Here is an 11141-nt window from a genome sequence, read left to right on the forward strand (position 1 = left end):
AAATTAAAAAAAATAAAACATATTTAGAAGAAATTTTCAGTAGAAACTACCATCAATTTCTACAGTTATTTATTATTGTTATTATTTAGAACTTATTTAAAGAAAAATGCTTAAAATTTGAAACATTTGAAAATGACTTGAACAGGCAACCAGAATAAATATTACATCCTTGCACTGTGATCCTCTTCTCTTCTCTCAGACACACACACACACACACACACACACACCCTTATTTCCCAGACTGCCAGGAACCTACCCCAGGCCATCACCAATGCATGAAACTACACCTGCACTCAGGACCAGGCTGCCCAGACAGCCTCACTGAGATCAACCTGGCGCAAAATGGAAAGAGGCAGAGGACAGGCCCCCATCCACGCTCCTGATCTTTCAGCATCTTCTCCTTCCAGGTCTCCCTGCCTCTCACCCAACCCGCTGACACAGCTCCTTCCCCCAGCTCCAGCTACCTGAGAAACCTACCTAGTGTTTGATTCCTACAGCAAAACACAATAAAAGTCCAAGAAGGGCTAAGCCAGGCAAACGGACTGGCAGAAAAAGACCCTGGACTGCGAACAGATTATGATGATTCTTATCCCAGCTGTACCCTACTCATTAGCTGAGCAATGCTGGGCAGGCACTATGGCTCTCTGGGCTGAAACAGGACAATGGATGGGCTAGGCAAGGCCGTTTTCAGAACTTGCTCTGAGTCGCAAGTTTCAAGGTCCAGGGTGCCTGCCCTTTAAGCAGAATAAAGAGCCCTCCAGCACGAGGACTCATCCAACAACTGTGTCCCTTGACCAAATGCTTCCACAAAAAAAAGCCACAGAATGTTTGTCATTCCCTTAGGACTTTTGATGAGCTCCTTCTGGTTTGTTTTGCCTTGTTTAAAATAATCTAGCCCAACACCAGGGAGTGTGGGGGTGGAGTTAAGTGGGCCCCGCTCTGGCTCCAGCCATCCCCCAGACATTGGCCTGAGTCAGAATGAGTTAATGGGATTTAAAAAAAAAAAACAAAAAACAACTTGCTTAAAAGTAAAATAGCTTCTGAAAAAAAAAAAAATGCTTGCAATTCACCACATTAACAGACACATCCTGGAGTCCCTTCACTCTAATAGTCATATCCCCAAAATGCTAAATTCCACCCTGTACATAATGAGAGGAAAAGCAGCAGGCAGACGCCTGCCAGATAACAATGAAAAAGAAAGCTACAGAGGGACCTCACCTATGTAGTAGCTGCAAGCACAGATCAGGAGAATTGCCCACCAGCCTATCAGTGCCTGGGGGGGGCAGGGTTTACCTCTAGGACAGATCCTGGCACAAAGAGGTCCTCAATAAATTTTTGTTGAATGTCTGAATAAACCCACGGGTGGATCAATGAACAGAGAAGAAGCAAGCAAGCACAGTTCAGCAGAGGTCCACCCACCTGTTCTAGTATGAGAAAAACAGGTCCTTTTAGCAATAACAGCCAGAAGGTAAGCGTTACAGGGCAAGAGAATGAGCTTGTTTTCTTGGGGGTGTTTTCCCGCATGATGCAGGAGCAGCTGATCCATCTTTCAGCTGGGAAGTAGAGAGTGAGTGACTACCAGGAGTCCTGGTATAAAAGAAGCAAGGACCAACTCTCCATCTTTGCTAGAATTTGAACTTCCATTTGAAGACTCTCTAGGTGCCTCCTGGCCCTTTCTTATCTCCTCTCCTTACTCCCATATACCTTGTCCTTATTTCTGTGTATCCAATTCTGTGTCCATTATTCCATTTTGTCTTCTTTTGTCAGCTCTGCAGTGTAAGTAAAATCTCAGGTTTAAACCTCATGGAGGTTTTTAGGAGATAAAAGGGAATTTGAATATATTTGCAATCCCACCCACATTATCATGTTGTAATAGTCCAACAGAGCTGCTTCCACCATGAATTGGAAGAGGTGTCTGCAATGGGCCTGCAGGATTCCAATACAGAGAGGTGCTAGGATCACAACAACCTGGGGAGGGGTGGAGGAGGAAGGGTTTAAAACTCTATATGATTCCATGTGGTTACATTCATGAAGTCTGTGTTTTTTTATTTGTTTGTTTGTTTTTGTTATTTTTACTGGCTTACAAGTCATTTAAGACAACTGTTATATTAAATAATCTCTTTCACTTGCTTATGACATTTAGAAGAGGAGGCACATACAAAATGCCTTTCATGTCAGCCAGATTGCCCTGAGATCCTCAGCCAAATGATAGACAATCTAATCATAGGAGTAAGGAATTCATGCTTTTGTTCATTCATTCATAACTTATCCATTTTGCAAACACTGAACATCTCTGCTGTATACCAGGAGAAATACAAAGGTGAACAAAACAGGGTTTTGAAATTGAGTTTTTTCCACTTTGAGATTTCACAGTCCTATAGTTGATTCCTCTAGGGGTGACTAATTTATTTAACTTCTTCCAAATATGTTTATAAAGATGAGTGGAGAAAGCTAAACGCAACAGGTATAGGTTCAAATCTTGGCTCTGTCACAGTGATGTGTGATATTTGGCAAATTTCTTAACCTTTCTAAGCTTTAGTTTATTCGTCTATAATGATGATACCTATCTCATAGGATTGTTACGTTTGCTTGGAAAAGAAAAAACCAAGCATAAAATGCATAGAACAGTCTTTGCAACAGTTTTTGCAACAGTAAATATTGCAAAATTAGTCATTCAATTTGCAAATAATTCCTGGGAGGAATTCAATCAATTTGTTCCTTCTAGTATCCTCTCTTCCTCTGACCATTTTTCCTAGCTTTGTACTTCTAGTACTGTTAGTGAATCTGACCTCCTTCTCCCAAATAAGTTTGACTCTCATATCCTGTTTTATGTACCGCAGCTGTTCTTTGCTTTCGACACACGCCAATATGAAAATTTCAAATGAGCTAACTCAGACTTTGTTTTTTACATTAGTACTAATAAAAGCTAACATTTATTAACTCAAAGCTAGCCAAGTTGCAGGCACAATTCAGCGTTTTACCTGTGTCACCTCACTTAATTCTTTTAAGAGCTCTATGAAGTAGGTACTATATTGCATCTGCTTTTACAGCTGAGGAACAGAGAGATTAAAGAGTTTGCCCAAAGGTATGCCCCTGGTCAGAAGGGAAGGTAGGACTCTGGAACCGGCAGCCTGGTTCCAGAGGCCACCCTCTTAACCACTACACTGTCTGCCTTCAGCTAAAGGACTGTTAACATGGTGATTACTAGGTAGTACTGGGCTGCAAGTAAGATCATAAGAGAAATCAAAGTTTTCAGCCAATTCATTTGATCACAAAATGCTAGGAATTCATCCAAAGTTTATTACATAGATTTCTGTAAAGAAAATACATACACACACATATATATACTTATGCATTTTGTATGTCTACATATATCGTCTCTCTATATATATGGTATAAACATGTACACATATATTTCCATCACAGATGGCTTCTGTTAAACATGAACTGAATCAATGCAGCGAGTTCTTCTGTAAAATTTGGTAGCCTGTGATCTCAGTTCATCAAAACTCCATAATCACGATGCATTCGTTCAGTATCTACTGAATACATAACTGGAGCTACTGTAATGATAAAAAGATGAGCCCTGCCAATGAGGAATTCATGGTCCAGAAGTGGAGAGAGAAACCTAGCAAGGAGGTCATTACAACATTATTGGTGTAAACAAGGACTGCGACACACAACGGTGAAGTAAATATCCCCCAAGATTGTTTACTTAATAATAATAATAATAAAAGAACAAGTCCCTTTTAGACTTCTGGAGCCACCCTTCACATGGGTTTTCATGGGTATATTTTTCATTAATTTCACAACCACTGAGGGCCAAGTCCTGCTGATCCAAGCCCTTCCAAGATATTAATAGAACTTCCCTCAGCTCAGCTGGCTTCAAGTAAACCAGGAGAGAGTATTCTGCAAAGACTCAATCTCCTTCCACCAATCCTCCCACCCTCTAAACTCCTAGGTTTCTAGAAAAAGCAATATCTGAGGTCAAATCAGACAGTTCCTTACAGAGACAGGGTCTCCAGTATGTATGGATGGTTTCAATGGAATTTTGCCTAAGGGCTACAAATGGAACTCTAAGAGATGAACTCAAAGTCTCGTCCTTCTATGATGATTTAAGTTCACTGGGCTTAGGTTAACAATAGTAAACATTATTTCCAATCTCTTTGGTTTTGTACATAGGATGAAAAGAAAAGAATTAATACACAAAGGACTATTTTTTTAAAGCTCAGCTTTAAGATGGCAAGAAGGAAATATAGGGGGGAAATGTCTTTTAATTTCATGTTAAAATCAGAAAGAGGAAATGTCTTCAGCTTTGAAGAACAAAGGAATAACAGTACCACACAAAGCAAAATTTTTAAAGATAACTCATATAATCTTACTAGCAGCAACGTTTTTAGTACAAAATTTACAGATTATGGTATATCTCATAACTCCTTGCTGCCCTAGGGGGGAAAATATTTTATTGTTTAACTTTTATCTGATCTTATGTCTGTCTTCCCTTTTATTCTTAAAGCACATCTTATCCTCACTAATCAAGTAAAAATAGTTTATCTTTTTTTTTTTGATGACACAAATGGAATATAATTTATATACCTAACCTTCTTGTTCCTCCCTGTAGTATCTAGCATGTTGCATTGCATATTTATTTGCTGATCAATAAAGAAGATATTTTCACTTGGGACCAAAAAAACACATTAGTTTATCTATTCATCTTCCACAGAGAGAACCAACTCCTACCAGAGATCGTAAAATATTTGGATACTGAACGTGTCAGTGCTCTTCCAAATGTTCATATTCAATTTGAGGAAAAGTTTATTTGACAAGTTTGGTCAAATGCCTAATGGAATAATGCAAAAGAAGTAAAGATCTGAAGGGAAAAAACATTGAAAGGTAATGAAAAAGTGGAGACTAAGATTCAGATCTCAAAAAAAGCACTAAATTTGTACTTATAAACACTTTCCAGAGCTTTGCTAACCAGGTTGCATACAGTGCTTTGAAAATCTAAAGGGATAAAACTTTCTAAGGCAGAGTTTCTCAGAGTACGATCTGACCCTCCCACTCCCACCCCCATCAGAACCACAAAGTGCTGAGATTTTAAGGTCCAACTCCTATATTTTTAGGAAGTCCACAAATTATTGGTAAAATACTCAAAACTAGGACAAGAATTCCAATCTGCAAAGGACACACAAACCCCACTTTCTTTACCATAAAGTTTATGTTAGTTTGGTAAACAGATGAAGATGACCAAAAACACATCAGCCTTCAAGGAACAGTAAAGCCCCTAAGTGCTTGAAATTTATCCTGCCCCTTTCAAAAGAGGTGCACAGACCCTGCTCTATGGCCCCACACACCAGATGCTTCTGTCAGAACTAACCCTCTTATCCTAGCCACGGCACAGCACAAAGGTTATCCAGTGAGATAGTCTATATTCATAGCTGCTAGAGACTTCCAGACTAATCAGATTCTCACTGCTGATGGGGCTGGGAGGTGAGAAAAATGGAGAGAAGCAGACAAAGCCAAGTGTGCCAAGAACATCTCTCTCTCTGTTTAAGTCACTGGTGGCAGGCTTTCTGTTACTTTGTAGCTGAATGCACTTCTGAATGACACTACTTGCATTTTAGTGAATACCACTGAAATATAGTTTCATATTTTATTAGTACAGATAACACTAATGATACAGACCTTATCAAAGACAAAATTATTAAGAACAGAACTGAACAGATGACATTTGAGAAAAGATGCCAGAGAAGCCTCCTAAAGGAATTAGAGTCTTAGAGAATCCAAATATTTTGCAATATAAGCATACTTTCATAAAGCAAAGTAAACTGTATGTCACTATATAACTGGTAGTCGAGAAGAATGTTGTTACTCATGAGTCTTCGCAGCTCAGCATAGAGAAGAGCTTGCTTAAAAGCATGGAGACAGCACAGTGAAAGAGTGCTTTGCAGCCACAAATTACTACAATTAGTTAGTAGACTGAGACAACTATGCAGCTGCAGATATAGGCTATCCTCCATAAAAAAAGGAAAAATGACTCAAAGTATGAAATCAACAACCCAGAGGGAAGAGCTGGAGCTACGGAAAATGATTCTCAGGCTTTGCATCCCAATGAAGGATGAGTCAACCTGTGTCCAGCTGAATTTCAAATTTGCTATGGATCAGTGACCTTTGAGTACCTCTTCACTTCCTTCTTTTTGAAAAGCAGTGTCTATTCTGATTAGTCTATGCCTGTGTTGGTTGTACCTTTAAGTTACAGTATTTGGATGGAGAGGAAGTGTACTCAAGGACCTATGCTTAAGAAACTGCACCTGAGGGAACGTCTCTGGTGGTCCAGTGGTTAAGACTTGGCCCTTCTAGTGCAGGGAGTGTGGGTTTGATCCCTGGTCTGGAAACTAAGATCCCACATACACTGCAGCAGGGTCAAAAAAAATTTTTTTTAAGTTAAAAAAAAAAAATTGCCCCTGATTTTAAGTTAAAAAAATTGCAGCCTCATTCATACCTGGACCTAATTTAGATGAAACATCCTGGACACTGAGCTGATGTTATAAAGGTCTGGGACTCTGAGGATGCTCATTATGAGCTGAGGATATTTTGCATGTCAGATGAATGTAAATAATTTGGTTCCAGAGGGCAGACCATGTTGGCTTAAAATATGCTCACACATTCTCTTAGGTTCTCCAAGAGTGGGGCCTAGTTCCCCTTGCCTTGAGTGTGAGTTGAACTTAGTGAATCATTTCAAAAGAAAAAAATAAGGTAAAAGTGACAATATGAGTCAGAAATACTATAGAAAGTAGATATGATAGTTCCAACAGTGTTAAAATCTGGGGTTATATAAGCAATGAGTCATCACAACCTAGAATTCTAAACTTGTCAAAACTGTCGATTAAGTGTGAGAGCAGAATAAAGATATTTCAGATTCACAAAACCTCAGAATATTTGTATTCACTCATGATTAGGAAGTCAACTGAGTATGTACTCTAACAAATGATGGAGAAGAGAAAGAAGTAAAGCAGATAATTAATAATAGCTAACATTTACTGAGTGCTTATTTTATGCCAGGTACTGTGCTAAGCCTTGTTCATGTATTATTCCATTTAACCACACGACAATCCTATGAAGAATATACTATTACTACCTTACAGAATAGGAAATTGAGTTATAAAGGAGCCAAATAAGTTACCTATGTTATTGGTAAGTTGTAGAACTAAGATCTAAGCCTGGGCAGTCTGTCTGACTCTAGAGCCCATAATCTTAAACACTCCCTATCTTTCCAGGTAGTCATGTTACCATGAAACATGGGATCAAATCAGGACAGCAGGGAAGGAAAATTTCAGGATGAAAGCTAAGAAGCAGGACTATCATCATCAGTGTAATAAACTGGGGCAGGAGAAGAGAAGAAATGAGACAACTCTAGGAGGAAAAGAAGATGACTTCATAGACAGCATGATTTGAGAACATTAAAAGAGTGCAAGGAAACAAACAGCAGTTAGAAAATCAAAGAAAATTTTTAAAAAATATCCATAAGATGGAAAATCGCTGGGCCCAACCAGGGCCCAGCAAGATGGTTCCTGCAAAGGAGAGTGGTGAAAAGAAGCTGGTTCTCCATCAACAAGGTGGTGACCAGAGAATATACAACCAAAATTCACAAGTGCATCCATGAAGTGGGGTTCAAGGCCCCCTGGGCACATAAAGAAATCCAGAAATTTGCCATGAAGGAGATAGGAACTCCAGATGTGCACATTGATACCAAGCTCTACTGGGCCAAAGGAATAAGGAATGTCCCATACTATAACCATATGTGGTTGTCCAGAAAAAGAAATGAGGATGAAGACTGACCAGACAAGCTTTATATGTTGGTTACCTACATACCTGTCTGTCACCACTTTTAAAAATCCACAGACAGTTAATGTGGAAAAGAATTAACTGTTGATTGTTGAATAAAGTTATAGTTCACATTCACATCTTGATTTTCCTTTTCAAGTTCCAACATAAAGGCTTGCATATCTTTAAGCGGTTTCCAGTTACAGGATCATATGGAGAGTGTTTCCTAAGTACTGTACTTGGGCCTCTTCTCCCCAGTCCCTGGAGTTTCTGAATATTTGGACAGGAACTAGGCAGGTGTTCTAAGGTGGCCTTGAAGTGCAACCTGGCTTGAGAATGACTATCCCAACTATAGCTGGGACACTGGGGGGTATTAATGTTAATGCTTTTACATGCATGTCTTGTTGGTTTTAAGATAAACAGTTTTCCAGAAACTGGCATGTAGAAGTTAACTGCTATTTTCCACATTTTAACAAACTAAAATGAAACATTTCATAGTCTTAGATTTAATTAAACATACACAATTCCTTTTTAGTTCGCTTACTTGTAGTGGCCCCATGAGGTGTTTTTAGTCCTGGTTTACATGAAGCTAAAGCTCAACAATAACTTTTCTTAAAGGTTACTAACAAAATCTGCTAAATTCAACCTGAAAGCAAGGTGTTTATACCACTGACATGAATTAAACACCATAAAGAGATCCCCCTTTGTAGCCCTATCGATGACAGTAGTGAGGCTGGGGGCCACTTGGAGTGTAATGTACTATTCTTCTATGAAAATAGGGGTTGGGGACATCTCCAGATTATCCATTCACTGGCACAATCCAGACCTTACACACTGAAACAGACCAAGATAATAGAAAAATTTCTTATTAAAAAAGCTTGGAGGCCAAAAAAAGAAAAATATCCACAAGATGGTCTTAGTCTGCCATGAGGTGATGGGACTGGATGCCATGATCTTCAGTTTTTAAATGCTGAGTTTTAAGCCAGATTTTTCACTCTTCTCTTTCACCTTCAAGAGGCTCTTTAGTTCCTCTTTGCTTTCTGCCTTTGGGTGGTATTGCCTGCCAATCTGAGGTTATTGATATTTCTCCTGGGAATCTTGATTCCAGCTTGGGATTCATCCAGCCTGGCATTTCACATGATGTACTCTGCATATAAGTTAAATAACCAGGGTGACAATATATAGCCTTGATGTACTCCTTTCCCAGTTTTGAATCAGCCAATGGTTCCATGTCTGGTCCTAATTATTGCTTCTTGACCTGCATACAGGTTTCTCAGGAGGCAGGTAAGGTGGTCTGATATTCCCATCTCTTTAAGGATTTTGCACAGTTTGTTGTGATCCACACAGTCAAAGGCTTTAGCATGGCTGATAAAACAGAAATAGATGTTTTTCTGGAGTTCCCTTGTTTTTTCTATGATCCAACAGATGTTGGCAAATTGATCTCTGGTTCCTCTGCCCTTTCTAAATCCAGCTTGTATATCTCGAAGTTCTCAATCCTTGGACTGTTGGAGCCTAGCTTGAAAGATTTTGAGCATTACCTTGCTAGCATGTGAAATGAGTGCAATTGTGAGGTAGTTTGAACATTCTTTGGCATTTCCCTCCTTTGGGATTGGAATGAAAACTGACCTTTTCCAATCCTCTGGCTACTGCTGAGTATTCCAAATTTGCTTTTATATTGAGTACAGCACTTTAAGAGCATCATCTTTGAGGATTTAAAACAGCTCAGTGGGCCTCATCTAATCTGTTCAAGAGTTCAGTAGAGTAAAAGACTGAGTAAGAAAGAATTCACTGTCTCTGCCTGACTTTCTTCAAAATATTGGTCTTCTCCTACCTTCAGACTTAGACTTGAAATGGAAATTACACTATCAGTCTCCTGCTTTGGGGGCCTTCAGATTTAGACTGGAACTATACCATTGGCTTCCGGAGTCTCGACTTCTCAGCCTCCATAATTGTGTGAGCTAATTCATATTTATACTGTTTCTTTGTAGAACCCTGACTAATACACATTTGAACTTCATCCATTATGCCTTTTTGCCCTCAGATCCAGTTTCTGCATTTCTCCTACAAACTATATTTCCTAGGTTCTTTGCCAACTGGCTTCCAGTGTAGCTTGTCAAACAGTGGTTTGACTGCAGAAAGGAAGGGAGGAATAAGCCCAGAATCTAGCTCCTTTCTGGGCAGCCCCTTCTCCTGTGATCCCAGTTCCTACTAGGCATAATTCTTTATTTCTCTAGCCCTGGGGTAGAAACACTTTCTGGTGATACTAATTCCTGGTCACCATCATTTTTTTGCTCTGGGATCTCCCATCACCTAGTAACTGTTTAAATACCTATAATGAATCATTTTCTGGTTGGACTCTGACTAAAACAGTAATAAAGATAGGAATTCAGTAATATAAGTATACCTGGAGAAGAGGAGAGGAGAGAGAAGAAAGATGGTATAAGTGAACTATATCTCATCTTCATCTAGGAAGTCAGTAGATGGTGCACAATTTGATAAATCAACCAACAGCACTACAGTACATTATCTAGAATCATGAAGATAACAAACAAAAGAATAAAAACCTGAAATGGTTCTAAGTGTAGCCTCAAACTATGGAGTCAGTAAAAGGCCCGTATTGCCAAGGACTCAGGGGAGAGAAATTAATAAATGGAACATAGGGGGATGCACTACACTAATGCAAGATGTCAATAATAGGGGAAACTGTGTGAGTGTGTGTGGGGGTGAGGGGTGGCAGGGATAGAGAGGTACATGGAAACTCTTTGTACTTTTCAGTCAAGTTTTCTGAACCTAATCTGTTTTTTAAAATAAACTCCATCAGTAAAAAAATACAAGGGAGGGATGATGGGATGAGAGGAGGAAGCTATCTAAAAGACATGAAGGAAACTTAAACGTTAATAGATATTTCTAAGTGAAAGAAGACAATATGACAACTACATACTTTATGATTCTAATTACTTGACATTTTGAAAAAGGCAAAACTATATAAACAGAAAAAAAGCTGTGGTTACCAAGGTTCGGGGGAGAGAGGAAATGATGAATAGCTACAGCACAGAAGTTTTAGGGCAGTGAAACTATTCTATATGATACTATAATGGTGGATACTGACATTATGCATTTGTCAAAACTTATAAACTGTACAACAGAAAAGTGAACCCTAGTGTTAGTTAATAATAATGTGTCAGTAATGGGCCATCTTGTCCTAGCCCCAGCAATCAGATAAGAAAAAGAAATAGAAGGAATCCAAATTGGAAAGAAGTAAAACTGTCACTGTTTGCAGATGACATAATATTAAACATAGAAAATCCTAAAGACAC

The 11141-nt window shown here is 39.0% G+C and overlaps 1 pseudogene; it reads left to right on the forward strand.

Moving 5' to 3' along the window:
- The first annotated feature begins 7564 nt into the window (after positions 1-7564).
- Positions 7565-7926, forward strand: LOC133072802 (large ribosomal subunit protein eL31-like; annotated as a pseudogene).
- The last annotated feature ends 3215 nt before the right edge of the window (positions 7927-11141 follow it).

Source organism: Dama dama, chromosome 18, assembly GCF_033118175.1.
Source record: "Dama dama isolate Ldn47 chromosome 18, ASM3311817v1, whole genome shotgun sequence".
NCBI lineage: Eukaryota > Metazoa > Chordata > Mammalia > Artiodactyla > Cervidae > Dama > Dama dama.